Source organism: Toxorhynchites rutilus, chromosome 2 (assembly GCF_029784135.1).
Source record: "Toxorhynchites rutilus septentrionalis strain SRP chromosome 2, ASM2978413v1, whole genome shotgun sequence".
Classification (NCBI taxonomy): domain Eukaryota; kingdom Metazoa; phylum Arthropoda; class Insecta; order Diptera; family Culicidae; genus Toxorhynchites; species Toxorhynchites rutilus.
The window spans coordinates 108,129,430-108,144,963 of record NC_073745.1 but is presented as its reverse complement, the minus strand read 5'-3'; the positions used below and the strand labels follow the sequence as shown (position 1 = coordinate 108,144,963).

At 35.6% G+C, this 15,534-nt stretch overlaps 1 protein-coding gene across 4 annotated transcripts in view; it reads left to right on the top strand.

The window, feature by feature from the left end:
• Positions 1 to 15,534, top strand: part of LOC129764463 (lissencephaly-1 homolog) — a 136,940-nt gene that overhangs the window by 41,785 nt on the left and 79,621 nt on the right. The window contains exon 2 of one of the 4 annotated variants that reach the window (XM_055763557.1): positions 9,021 to 9,067. The exons of the other annotated variants lie outside the window; for them this stretch is intronic. The gene's annotated coding sequence lies outside the window, so the exon portion shown is untranslated. The remainder of the gene's footprint in view (positions 1 to 9,020; positions 9,068 to 15,534) is intronic. 4 annotated transcript variants of the gene reach the window in all.

Sequence of the window (15,534 nt, the reverse complement as noted above, 5' to 3'; positions counted from 1 at the left end):
AACGTTAAATCGAACCTAAAGAATATGTCCGAAATATTGCAATCAACTGAAAATGTTACCGTGAAACTATTTGAACATTTCTTTGCGATTGAACAGTTCCTGCGTGATCGTTACAATTTAGTTTGAATTACATACATAATTAATATTTTCTTTGTTAACCTAGTTCCTTTTCCATTTCCAATTCCATTTTACAATAAAATTGGACTACTAAACAAACATCCTATGTATTTTAAATTTATATTAAAATTTGAGAAAAGAATGTATAATAGTACATGCGCATTAGTACATATAGGGTAAATGTACTAATGCACAAAAACAAATCAATTATAGTAATATCCTGTATTTGCAATGGTACCAATTATAGTAAACCCCATGTACCATAATTGGTTTATTCCTAATTGGGTCATATTTTTAAGCCCTAATATTGGGACACTTACCCTAACATCATATAATTGCAATTTGTGGCATAAAAAAAATATGAAAAAATGTTCTGTATCTCGATACCTCCCTAACTCGATGGTCCCTTGGATATCGAGTTAGGGAGAGTTGACTGTATATATATATATATATATATATATATATATATATGTATATATATATATATATATATATATATATATATATATATATATATATATATATATATATATATATATATATATATATATATATATATATATATATATATATATATATATATATATATATATATATATATATATATATATATATATATATATATATTTTTTTTTTTTTTTTTTTTCGGAATAGCATTTTAGTTTCCATTTTTATCTATTTTAAAGAAACATATTTTCTACCAATCAAAACTATAGACGCTAAACATATTAATTCACTTCTAGCCGATACATGATGAGTTGAATAAGTAATCAAATACAAATGTCTTTCCAAATTATGGAAAGGCATGACCACACCTTTAGGTGGATTGAAACAGGGTTTTGTATCCTCAAACCCTTGAATTATCATTTAAATGACCGCAGGTGAAGAAATAATTGATTTCCTATATATTTTTGTGTATATGACTTTAGAAAATCCTGAAAAACATAGACTGATCAATTTCACCCCGAAGCTATATTTTGAAATTTTCCGCCAAAAATTTTCCAAATCAACGCTTAAATATTTTTTTTAACAAAATTTCCCATAACGTTTTGTAACCTTAGCACCAGTACTGATTTTAAAAATAATTGGGGAAAAATCTAACAAAAAAAAATCGGAAAAATTCACATTGTTCTGAAAATTGTGATCTATTTGCTCCCGGTTTACGGTACTATTTTTTGTTTCTCAGTGTATATTTTTTTCACGTTTGGACATCAATACTCTTTCTAAGACAGTATTTAAGTAGGACTCATAGTTTTCGAGATATAAATTATCAAAGATATAAATATAAATAACAATATAAATGATCAAGATTAACAAAATCGATAAGTCTTTTGACGTGGGACTACGTCTAACCGGAGTATATGGGGGGTAAAATAAAAACCTAAACACAGAACATGCAGGAAAAAATGAAAGATTCCGAATGCTTATAACTCGAACATTTCTTGCTGGATCGGAAAGATGTTTGCATCAATTGATAGGGAATATTTCTACGTTTCTATCGCAATTAATAGAATTTTATTTTTCATTAGATAATCAATTGAATAACTGTAAAATGTTAAGCGTTATCTAAATGCCCTAACTGCCTCATTTTGATTGGCCCGATCTACGGTTTCCCTAACACAGCCATCAAAACCAATTAGCCTTGGGGAAATCGGCATTGTAAATACATGAAAGTATGGTGACTTTTGTTCTCACCGAAATGAGTTCCCTAACACAGACTTCAAAACCAAGCAGCGTTGGAGAGATCGGCATTGCAAATACATGAAAGTCGGAGGTATTTTTGTTTCGACTGAAATGTGTTTCCCTAACAAAGACTTGAAATACATGGAGCTTAAGAAAATTGGCATTGCAAATACATGCAAATCGGGGGCTTTTGTTCAGACTGAAATCTATTTCCCTAACACAGACTTCAAATCCATGGAGCGTGGAGAAATCGGCATTACAAATACATGAAAGTCGGGGGTATTTTTGTTCCGGCTGAAATGTGTTTCCCCAACATAGAACCAAGGTGTTTGAGGAAATTGGCATTGCAAATACGTGCAAGTTGGGGGACTTTTTGTTCCGACTGGAATGTGTTTGCCTAACACAGACTTCAAAACCAAGATGTCTGGGGAAATCGGCTCAACAAATAAATGCAAACTGCGGGTACTTTTGCACTCGCTTGCCTTTGTGCAAGTGCCTGAAGTTCATCAAATCAAGCAAATTCGCGATTCGAGAAATACGTACACTTGAGAGATGTAAACTTCAGAAGGAAACGTAAAATAAAATAATCGTTTGATAATTCTTCCGTTCACATATTTTTTCCTAGGCATCATACCAAACGTAAAAGGACTGTCATTAAATTTACTTGTAACGAAGAACATAACCTATCACAATGCATGAATTGACCTTATATGGAATTATACAATATTTTTACTCACAAAGCATATATTGATTTCAATTGAATTCGGGAATTGTTTCATTCTATTAAAAATTCAATCAATACAAACGAATGATTGCCACACTAAGGTAGTCCCACGTCAACCTTGCGGTTATGTCATAGATATAACCCACCCATTTTTTTCAAAAATAACACTTGAGTCAAAAAATTTCCAAATTCTGTGGAAAACTCATAACGGAAAATAAATTTTCGTTCGAATCAAAAATACAAGTTTTTAAAATCTGCATTTTTAGCTCGATTTCATTGGGAACTGCACTATAGCTTTACATAATCCTCCACTGCTGCAGTGTTTCAAGCCTTCTAATCATTGACAATAAATTTCCCCTTTGTCGTCGGGATCGAACACGGGTTTCCGTGTCCATCCACGCGTATGATTCCGATTCCGAAGTGTAGATACCGTCGAGCACCGTTGTCGTCGTCGCGTTATTGGTATCCATTACATCACGTGCATTATCGAAACTGAAAGTCCGCTTCTCTCGGACGTGCGTGGCCACCGATCGCGGCTCGCAGCGGGAAGGATCGATGGTGACACACAGCGCGCTTCAATGGGGCTTACCTTAGTGCCACAATACCTAGAGGGGACCGGGGGTACGGCAATTGCGTCAAATCGATTCACTAAATTTTTCAATGACACGGTGTTTTATTTACAACTTGTTGTATTTTTCAGCTTTCGCTATCGTCGCCAACAGCTCGAGCCCGGTGCAAGCGAGTGAGCGCATAAACCCAGCATCTTTGGCAGCTTTTTTCATTTTCTTGTGTTCGATGGTTGAAACATGTTTCAACCTTTCACTTCGTTCAAAAACTGCCTCTCTATGTGTAGGATCCCCCGAGCGCAGGAGACCAATCCTTTCAGTGCGCGACTTTTGCAAGGGTGCATGAGACTGAAATGCGCAAAAAGCGCTTTAAAGATTTTGAGTCTCCAAGATTTGCACAAACGTATTGCTTTCGTTGCTGTTTTTTTTCTATTTTATAACGACAGTGTCGCGTTAAATGATTCGTGCAAACGGTGGACAGCCAGCGTTGATTGGTGTGAACAACGCCCAGCAGCACAAAATTATAGAAATAAATATTGATTTCATTCAACTCTATCTTTGGTTTGACGAGTAGTTTTACAATGTTTGTTGTTACGTTATTTGAGTCTGCTCTGGAGTCTGAAGCAATGGTGTCACTTTCTTTTTGACATTGTAGAATCATCAGAAGATTTTTGCGATTCTTAACACTGAGTAACATTGTTTCTTGGTCAGTGGTTAGTAAACGGCTATCAGCTCCAGCTAAATCATGACATCTAATTTTTTTTTTATTAAAACGACCAAACAAAATGAAAGACGTAAGGAAAAATGTTCGGTGAATTCGATCGATGGCCACTCAATGGCATTCGTGAGGAATCAAGGATCCGCAAATAATGATGACTGTGTGTCGATGCGTTTTCATGTTACATAATCCACAAACGATTTTTTGACAAGAATTATTGATTTGAGCGCATCATTTATTTTAGAAAATTTTTATTAGAAACTTTTCTTTCTTCATAGATAACATTCTGACTAAGCATAACGTTTCTGCTTCGGTTTTAGCTTATTTGGAGAACTGCCATCAATTCGCCCGCTATCTGGATTGCATCCTGTAATAATTTGTTGAATGACGAATATAGGACCGAAAGCAGGCTTAAACATCATCTGTTAGGTTGTATCAATGTTGTTTCTTTAATTAAAAATCATAAAAATTAAAATAAAATTCTTTGATATAAGTGATTTAAAACGTTTTTCAATTCAACAATTACTTAATATGCCGTTTCATGCCAAACCAATATAGCGGTTCTCAGATTGTTGTAAAAAGCGGTAGCTTTGTTCCTTATCGTAAAATATTGGACCCGTATTTTTTCATTAGCGTACCCATTTCCATTTTAGTTTTTCCTGTTTTTTACGAAATTTTTTTAGAAAACTCAACTTTTGAACTACTGAACCGATTTAGATGATCGATATATCAAATTAACCCTTTGCGGTCATTGGTCTGTTCTCAGCCACCACATCAAGGAACTATACGAATTCTGTACTTGATTCAAAAATGCGTCATTTCATACTTTTTAGACGAATATTAGTGTCTAGTGAACCTTTGGTGCTTTTATGAACAATATACAGCGGTGAATAGTATGAACAAAAGTTGTCACCCATGTTTGAGGAAACATCTATATGTATATAAATGGATTTCTGTCTGTCATTCTGATTCTCATGGACTTGGAAACTACTGAACCAATCGGCGCGAAAATTTGTACGTAGATGTTTCTAGGGTCGGGGAAGGTTTAATGATATGGTGGTTCAGCACTCCTCCTCCTTCTTTTAGGGGGGAGGAGAGGCGCGAACTAATCAAGCAAATAGAGCTTAATTCGGCATGTGGAGATTCTAGGGGCCAGAATTTTTTTATGGTGGTTCAACACTCCTCCCCCTCTTTAAAGTGAAGCATAACTCGAGAACTAATCAAATAAATGGAACCAAATTTGGCATGTCGAGGTTTTCAGGGGGCAAGAAATTTTCTTATAGAGGTTCGAGACCCCTACCCCTTTCTAAAGGGACCCCTTTCTAAAGCGACCAAGAAATTGTGGTTTGACACTCCTCCCCTCTCTCTAAGGAACCTAATAATGACCTTTTGGAAAATTCTGAAAGAAATGGGAAAACTCGGAAAATTTAATCCCTATATGTTCTACAATTACATCGTGACAAGCGATGTTAGTCCATTTGATGTTTGCGCTAGCGAAATTGATCTTTGTTCGAAAGTGGAAATGGAAATTCAGGTAAAAAAAAAAACACTTCTATATCTTCTTCTGTAGAACATTGTACCACTGCGACCATTAGTTTTTTGTGGTGTACTCCTATATCTTAGAACTATATAAAAAAAACGGATCGCCAAATGCAAAACTCGAGGAAGGAATCGTCTGATTTGAGCTGTCTACATGTATACCATGTAGCGGAGAAACATGTTATTTGCAAGTGATTGAAAAATCTTCAACGATAATTATGTCTGAAAATAATTTTTATATGAAAACATCTCATGTTCTTTATGAATTTACTAAAGTTTACACAAAAGATACATAAATCTTGTTTATCTTTAATAATCCTACAAGTTATATATTTCATACCCCTGCTCAAATTTAATACGACCGCAAAGGGTTAGGTTTTTTTTATGAAATATAATTTCGAAAAAAAATGGATTTTGTTTTCGTGATTATTGATTGTAATTGTTTTTTATTGTTTACATGGCTTTGGACTAGAGGGTGCCATATTTTTTATATTTTTTTCTGAAAGCTTGGTTTTTTTTACATAACATATCCAAAAATCGGAGATGTGATTGTTGTCGTTTTTGAATTTTAATTTTTCAAAGTTAAGCAATGGTCCTAATTTTTTTTTCAAAAATGACTTTTGGGAAAATTCATAACATTCTAACTACCGATAATCGACATTCTATTCAGATAATCGACGTATCAAATTGAATCCAATGAGCTAGTTCCGTTCTAAAAAAACATTACACTCTCCTCAAAATTGGATCCTAGTCCTAGCCTAATCTAGTCGCATAAGAATATTGAACAAAGACTTACAACAAGTCAACTTTGAAAAATCATAATTCAAAAACGAAAAAACACCTCCCTGATTTTTAGATATGTTATGCAAGAACCTTAGCTATCAAGGGAAATATAAAAAAATATAGCGCTCTCCATCTTTATATATGTAAATAATACAAAACAAATACAATCAATAATTACAAAAACAAAATCCAATTCGCAAGTGTGATATTTTTACAAAGAAGAATTACTCATTTGATATGTCCAATTTGCTTGATCTGATGAATTTCAGGCACCTAGTTTCGATTTTGACATGCACGTCCAACGCATATTGTTTAATCAATAGGCGTTATCGCAGCAAATGGTTAACATTTTGTCTAATCATCAAATGGTATGCGTAGAAATTCATATCCCTCAATGCGATTTTCAATAACCGAACCAAAGCGCTGTGTTCGCACCCGCTTTTTGAATCCGTATTAGGAATACACTTTCCAGAGTGCATAAAAAAACATGCGGGCGCAGAAGTTCCCCCGGCTTGCATAAATCAACAACTTTCAAAGGCAAGCGAGTACGAATGTACTCGCAGTTGGCATATATTTGCAAAGCCGATTTCCCCAGGCTTCCACGCTCCGTGGATTTAAAGTCTGTGTTAGGGAAACACATTTCATTCGGAACAAAAATACCCCCGACTTGCATGAATTTGCAATGCCAATTTCCCCAAACACCTTGGTTCTGAAAAATAAAAAAATACGGGTCTAATATTTTGCGATCAAGAACAAAGCTACCGCTTTTCACGGAAATCTGTCAGGTTTGGAATGAGAAATAGTTAATATTTTTTGAAAGTATGATAAACTTCGACACTGTCGCCATTATGTAAAAGAACATCGCAACCTTACGTTCAATGTTATTTATAACGTCATTGATGTTACTTTTTTAGTCGTTTTCTAATTCATTATATATTAGTGGCAATGCAGAAACTTTTTGCCATTATTTTCATATCCACCACAACTTCCTGGATATGTGTCGAACTTCGTCCCGCCCAAAACTGATTTTTTTATTTATAAACTTTCAAACATCCACGTTTTCTTACCAAGCAAATGTTCATGGGTTCACTCCCAGAACTAATCATTGATTGGTCTTTTAATCGACCATTTTCGAAGGTTTTCAAAGGCGAATGAAACTTGTAGTCTAAAACCTCTATAATTGAAAATCAATCAATTAATCACTAAATTCGCGATGACGAGTATACCGTGTCGACATTTACATTGTAAAGCAATTATCTCTATCAGATTAGCAAAAAAAAGCTGTTCAATTTTTTTTAAATTTAAAATTTGAATGTTCAAAATACGTAGTATATATTTCCTATATTTCCAAATACTTCTACCAAAACACGTCATTTCAATAGAACATTATTATTAGACAAATTCCAAGTGAGTGATCCACGTACGACTGATTGGCAGTGATATACAATGTAGTGACTAAACATTCCAATGCGTATTTTTTAAAATTTTAGGACAATACCTAAAGCGTTACACAGGAGTTTTTGAAAATTCAAAAAATTGTGAAAATAGCGACCTTTTTTTTAAATGAGTTATTTTGCATGCAAAAATGCAAAAAAAAACATTTTTTTCGACCTTCTAGACCGGGGATCCCCTTGATGAATGACGTTGTCCTACGTCATAAGAACTGTAATCGAGTCACTGAGAGTACCAACTTTTTGAACAATTATTTCATCCTTAACAAGTGAAGTCGAAAAAATGGGGTGAGAAATGTCGGGGACATGACCGTTCATTGTATTGTTTCTTATTCATATTTCATTGCAGATGTAATGTAAGAAAACTATATGCTTGCAATGAGCGGCACAAACTATTCTTAATGCAGCGAAGCAATAAAAAATATTTGAAAAATTCAAAATAACTCTCAGTCTCAGCATTAATATGTACTGTTGATTGCTCGCTGTCTAGAGCGACACTGAAACACTGAACTTATTGATTATCCATTTAATTTTTTAGTATATCTTAGCAAAATTACATCTCCAACGCTCCCAAAAACATCATTCCCGAAAAAATAATACACAAATTATACCATGTTGTATCTTTGGCAGAACGACAACATAAAATCCGAACTCAATTGTGTTGTGGTGGTGGTGACTACAACCGCAGCAGAACGAATTCTTACCTCAAGTTTTCAATTGAAGAACACACAAATAATACCCCCCTCCCCATCCAATAAGAATCATCGATCGATTGTGGAATTTGTCAACAAATGATATTATAACTCCCGCTTTCATCAAACAATGTGGTTTCTTTGATTTGGTGGAATATTTTCTACACCATATCAAACATTTTATATTCTCCGCTATTGAATCCATAGCTAATGTGTCATCATTCGTACATAATCTGTATCGACTTGTCATATCCACTTGTCGTTTATGAAATTGAAATTGGGAGAGAGAAATATAGTGCATAGGCGTGTGAGCGTGACTATCCTTATCTAACATCGCAATAACAACTAAATGGATTTCCGAGCGGGCGCCAGTTTATATATAGGTTTGTGTGATTTCAATAGCCTGTTTTCAGAGCAACTTTTAAGCTATTGAAACAATTTTTCGAGTCATTAAGTAGCAAACATATAACTCTTGCACATTCTGTCTTTCGAATGAAGTGATTACCACTCCATTCAGCCGGCAAAGATGTGTCAAACTTCATAACATTGCACTCCAAGTGTCGCACTCTCGTTTTCGAAACTTTAACAACTTACAACTGAATGAAAGACGAAGTCCTTTGTCAATATTTCGCAAAAATCGTAGAATGTACTGAATTTACTTCCAATATACCGTTGAATAACTTCCAGGCACGACTGAAGGAGTATATATATATAAAATAATTCGTTTCTTTTGTTCTATCTTTCCAGGTGAGTAACCACGCATTAGTACGAATATGCATAATGTTTTTCCATACGTGAGTACAGCTTTAGTGTAGTTTATTTTACAATTATTTCAAATTTTCTACAATTCTCTAAGATTTATTTGATATTCTATACGTTACGATTCCCTAGTCAGTTCTACGTCAAAGCAGCTCTTCGAGAGCTCCAATCGTTTGTGGGACAAAAAAGTCGATAAGAGTCAGCTCTTATCATGATCTGGTACGTCCTGGTCGACATAATTGTTGAAGTTCTATATTCAACTGCTAGAGTATACCTGTTGATGGTTTCGTACAATTTTTCCAGAAAAATGATAAAATAGTAGATTTTCTATTTCAGGAGTTCAGCAACACTTCTCACAATAGCCTAATTTACGCGAACGCGTCAGCGCAAGTAGCAGACTTAGGGTTCACTTTCACTCGTCGTTGGTCGTCGGTTGCAGCGCCCCAGCCTCAGTTGTCTCTGGGGTGAGAAAATAATAGATTATAAGAGAGTCATTTGCCGGATTTTTTTTTGCTTGCTTGCTTCGTCCACCCCGCCATTGCATTGAATGCAATGAAAGTGAAACGTAAAGCGAGGCAATATTTGGCAGGTAATTGTTTGGGTAAATTGACGATTTCATTGTTTGCGCTCGCGGATTCGGTGTATAAATTATGACAGGCTGTGAGAAGAAGAAAAACGCAGCGGACTGATTGGGAAAAGTTGGAGGCTGTGTGTGTGTTGCTCAATGCGAAACTTGACCTGCATACGATTGTCGTGAGGTGAATTTTTGCCAACTTCAATTCCTCAAATTTTTCTTCGAGTTCATCGAAGGTCTGGCACTGAAATTTTCCTGCTTATTATCATGCATCACGATTTGCGGGATGAATGGAAAAACAATAAACGAGAAAAATACGAATTGTAATGATACACTCCAATCAAACATGTAACTCAACAAGCGGACCGGTGTTATTTTGTCTCGAGGGAAATGATTACAGGTTTCTGAACTGTTTGCTCGTGGGCCGGTAGCAATTTCCAGCAGATGTTCGATGATTGGAGGCTGCTGTTGCTACGCCAAACACGGCTAGTAAAAAAGAGTGTGTGTAATGTCGATAAACAAGGCCGCAACTGTCGCTCTTGATAATTGTCGCCTTTTAATCCGATCGGAGGAAGTCGTCGGAATGCTTTGGAAAAGTACCTGCAATTTATCGATGGTGCATTGATTTCTTAGAAATTTGATCCGAAGATGCCTTGCTTTGTGTGACACAATCCATGTGATAAATATCTGGACAGTCTCGCCGCGTGTCTTTACAGTCGAACAGAATTGATCATTCATAATACTTGGAGGAACGCATCCGGCTCGAACCCTACAAATTTGTTTCGTTGGTGGTCCACCAGTATGGTACTCATCCATCGATGGCATCATGTTCAGAAACCAACGGCGCGGCACGATTCAATTCAAAATCGGCACTTAAGGCACAATTCAACTCAAATTAGTGCTTTGATCGGTCTATTATACCGATTTCGAGCCTAGTTAGAGGGCATCATAATGGAAGAAATGTCAGAGCCAATTGGCGGCATAATTTATTCACATTCGACCGAACACGTAATTTTCCCGAAGCGTGAGGCGGCTTGAGCCGGTGACCGGAGGTTACCTGTTCACGTTCACGCGATTGGTACGTGTGGAGATTGTTAACCAATTCATCATAATTGTCATTAATGGGGTATGGTTCCCTTTTCTATATAGTGCTGCTTCCTAACGCGGAGCCCCAGGAGATACCGTGGATAGAGTTGTTCGTGAACCTTCCGGTGGGAAAAAATCCGTTGACTAGTTTGTTGTGATCGCGTTCGTTCGATAAATCGCTCCGGTTTACATCAATATACTAGGCGAATTAAAACTCCGAGCCTCTAACGCAACAAGAAATTCAAACATTGTACTTTTCATACCAATTAATCTATGCCTTGTGCCTATAAGATTTTGATTCATCATTTTTTCCACTTTTCACCTACCGCACTTGCATCATCACTTCGATAACGAGATTATTTCAAGAAAAGATGTTATGTTTTTCCAATCATTATCATTTTCTTTCCTGTCATCCTTTCTCATTTATATTTTTATTTACGTTTTTTTCTGTTCTCTTCTTTTCTCCTCCTCACCTTCTATCTTTTTTTTCTCTTCCGATTTCTTTTCGTCCGACTTGTGTTTGTTTTGTTGTTTCATCTTATTTTTATTCTCCTTACATTTCTTTCTCTATTTCTTCCATTTATTTTCTTCTTTCTAGTTTTCATTTTTTTCTTTTTCTTCATTGTGATTCATGTGAAATTGACGTTAATTTTGTAAAGGATTGAGAGTTTTTTCATCTGGTTCTATAGTTATGAAACACTGGAATTTTAGTTTTTCGAATGTTTCGCGCCGGAACACAACAATAAAATTGAATTTACCAGTCTTATAAATGAAGATAGTTATTGTATTCTACACTATATACATCAATTCAACCGACTTCTTACATATCCCTGGAAACTCACAAAAATGGAGTGGTTCTATAGTTATGAAAAGCAGTGTAGTGAGGGTGCCAAATCAGGAAACAGGTCACGTTTTTATGAAATAGTTGTAACGTAACTATTTTGCTGAGAACGGATTTTGCTGGTTTGTATATCAATTGAATCGGAACTTCTCTAAGAATTGTTCGATATGTTATGCATTACGATTCCCTTATCCGTTAATTGTTTAAATCATCGAAGACTGGAAGTAATCCCGTTTTCTCATAAATTTTTCAGCAAGGTAGAATATTTTCATACCACTGCGAATCAATCCAACGTTAATCATTCGCTCGTAATGATAATCAGCATTTGTTCTGTTGACTATGTGGAGAGAGGAAATATTGAATAATTGAATAAATATTAATATATAATTGAATAAATATTAAATAAGACATTCGCGATTGTATATCACAGTCACGCCCCAGCTAACGAGCAGAGAACAGTATTTCCTAATGCTGATATCACAACAATAGTTTATCGGATATAAATGAAGATATCGCATACGGTCGTGTAATTTTATTTGGCGTAAATTTTATGGAAAGCAAGTGAAAAGTGCTTCTATATTTTTGCCACAATGTTGTTGTTTTCATACATTACCAAAGGTAGAAGTGGTTGAGAAGTGTGAAATAACGGTGCTGGTGGAACTAAAAAGAATCGACGGTGACCGACAGAGTTACCTTATCTACAGAATAATCTGTATTTCTACAAATTTTCAAGACTCTTTGAAGTTCTATTCCATCTTTGAAGTTCGAATCCATCGTTTATCGCAACCTAGAGAGGTTCAACTACGATTGAAACCAAACGTCCAAACAATTACGATTGAAACGTACTTTGAATCAATCAAACGACTCGTTCTCCAAACCTATTTTGCTGTTTTTGTATGATGTTTTTTGTATTGTTTGTTAAATTGAAAACAATAAACTGAAACACCGGATTTCACTCAGATCAAACCAACAAAAGCAGAACAATTTATCACATTCTCTTAAGCAATATATGCCCAAAATAAATCAAAATGATACAAATAAAACATGGTAGCAAGATCAGACATTGAAGATTTCGATTGATATCTGAATAAGCCACAAGACACCTACGTCGATATTGAAGATGTAGAATTAAAAGCTACTGAACTGAGCGAGAACAGAAAAATAAATTTTAGGACCATCTGCTGAGCCAAACGATTGAACGATGAAAGTTGGAATAAAAAATATTGAAAAACAACCCTACTCGATTAATTTAGAATGAGAAAATTCCATCAGAAACTGTCCGTATCCTAAGCATATGATTTCGTTGCAATTTTATGTTCTCTTTTTGAGCGTTGACAGTTCTCCAGTTATGAGCGTACCAGAAATATATTGAAATAATGCTACGTAGCGCAATGAAAAAAAAACATGTCCTTGTAACTGTGTGAGCTTCCAACATTGTATTTTTCCAATGAAACATTGTATTTTTACTACAGTATACATGTTTGCTAGCTTTACGTGGATATCATCAACATCATAGAATTAATCATAACCTGTACGGAGGCGATCTGGCGTAGTGGTAACATCCATACCTCTCACGCTAAAGGTCACATTCTTCAAAAATGGAAGGTAAAAGTGACGAACCAGCCGAAAGTGTTGAAAGTTACTATAATATAGAAAAAAATAATAACCTGTTCCTGTTAAATACAAAATCTAAGATTATGCTTCAAAATTGGACTTATAAATTTCATTCAGATATCAATACAGATTTACAGATACAGAAAAAAGTAAGATGGAAAAAATGTTTGAGAACGAAAACAAAGATTTTATTATGGCAACCCGGGTGACTATTGAGTGTCAACTGCGAAAAAGACCGAAATGATTAACATGCGAATAGAATAACATTATTTTGTAGTCCTAAGTCAACAATGCGGTCGTGTCTTGGACATAACCTCCTATAATTTTTTATACAGCCAAAATTTCCAGAGCAGTATTTATTAAATAAAATTCATGTCAAATGGTCGGTTTTTGGGCCTCGAGTCGGTACTTTTACTTTATTCGCACCTTATCCCAGCTCATGTCCAATCACTGTTCGTTAGATGCGCTACTCTTTCGTATTAACCTTGCCGATAGCAATATCTGTGTTTAAGGCCAAGGTTATCACAACATCGAACACGTTGTTTGGTCGTGCAAGGGGTATGTTTTTGCCAGATCGAATTTAGAAAACTCTCTTCGAGCCAGAGGAAGGCAGCCCAATGTGCCGGTGAGTGATGTGTTGGCTCGGCTAGAAGCTTATTTAAAATTATTTAAAATTTAAAAAAATTTTTAAATTATTTTAAAGGATCTGAATGCTAATTTCCATTTAAATGCACCTCCTGGACCATTGTGGAGTGGTCGATGAACCGTGTATTGTTCATATTTTCGTCTCTTCGTTTTCACCGAAAATTCTTTTTCAGAGAGAAAGAGATGTGGAAAATCTCGTTCTCGGAAGTTCAACGAGAATGGTTTTTCGTCTCTCATTTGGTACTGAGAATATGGAGCGAAAAATCATAGCTAACTTTACCAACGTTAATCTGTTAGGACAGCGTCCAAACGATCTGCATTCGGACAGCGTCTGAATTGTACAAATATTAATCCATCTCATGTTCACTTCACGATGAAACCCAATATTGCCGCATATTTTCATGCAATGTTTTCAGCTGTACTGAAGAAGTGAAAAACCATTATCGGCATCAAGGAGTCACTGAAAACGAAACCATTTTTCGGCAATAATAACTCACCGAAAAATAAAAATCGGCTTTGCGTTTCTCGCGAGAATCGAAGTGAGCGTATAACATTCTCTCGCCTCCTATATTCTCAGCTATTTTTCCCTGTGGGTGAAAACGGATGTTTTTCGTCTCAAATTGGCGAGCATTTCGATCTCTGACTATGAGCAAGTTCATGAGTCCAGAACTGTTCATTGATTGATCTTCTAATCAACCCCATTGAATTTACCTTTTACTATATGATTCCTAGTATTTCTAACAAAACTCATCATTATAATATTAGATTATTTTTAGACAATTCTCGTTCAAGATTTTTCAACCACTAACATGTTCCTCCGTTACATGGAATAAATGTTTTATACAGAAAATATGATAGAATAAAGACAGCCCTAAATCGGACAATTCCTTCCTCGAGTTCTGCTCTTATCAACACATTCGGCGATACTTTTTTATTGGTATAGATAGAAGAAGATATAGGAATGCGTTTCATCGTGCGTAGAACATATGAGAATTTAATTTTCCGAATTTTCCCTTTTCCTTCAGAGTTTTCCGAAAATTTTCATGTTTGGTTGGAATATTTTTGGTTGAAATATGTATAATATTTTCATGCGACCCACTCTCCATTCCAGAGGAGGGAGGGGTGCCATACCATCATAGAAACATTTCTCGTACCCAAAAACCCTCACATCCCAATTTGTGCTTGATTAGTTCTCGAGTTATGCAGAAGTTTGATTTCTATGACAGTCCCACCCTCAGGATGGTGGGAGGAGTGTTGAACGACTTGAGAAATGTTTCTTGCCCCTAAAACCTCCACATGCCAAATTTGGTTCAGTTTGCTTGATTAGTTCTTGAATTATGCAGAAATGTATGCTTCATTTATATGGCAGAACACCCACCCACCCTCCTTCGAGAGAGAGAGGGGTGGAGCGCCTATTCACCATGGAAACGTTTCATGTCCCCTAAAACATTCGCATGACAAATGTGGCTCCATTTGCTTGGTTTTCGAATTATGCAGAAATTTGTCTTTCATTTGTATGACAGCCCCCCATAGAGAGAGAGATGGAGAGTCTAACCACCATAGAAACATTTATTGCACCCTAAAACCTCCATATGCCAAATTTGGTTTCATTTGCTTGATTGATTCTCGAGTAAAGCAGAAATTTGTGTTTTATTACTCGCGGTCGACTCGAGTTTAGAAGGAAGACATACTTTCTTTTGGAAAAAAGTATAAGGATATTGTAACAATGTTCACACTCACAT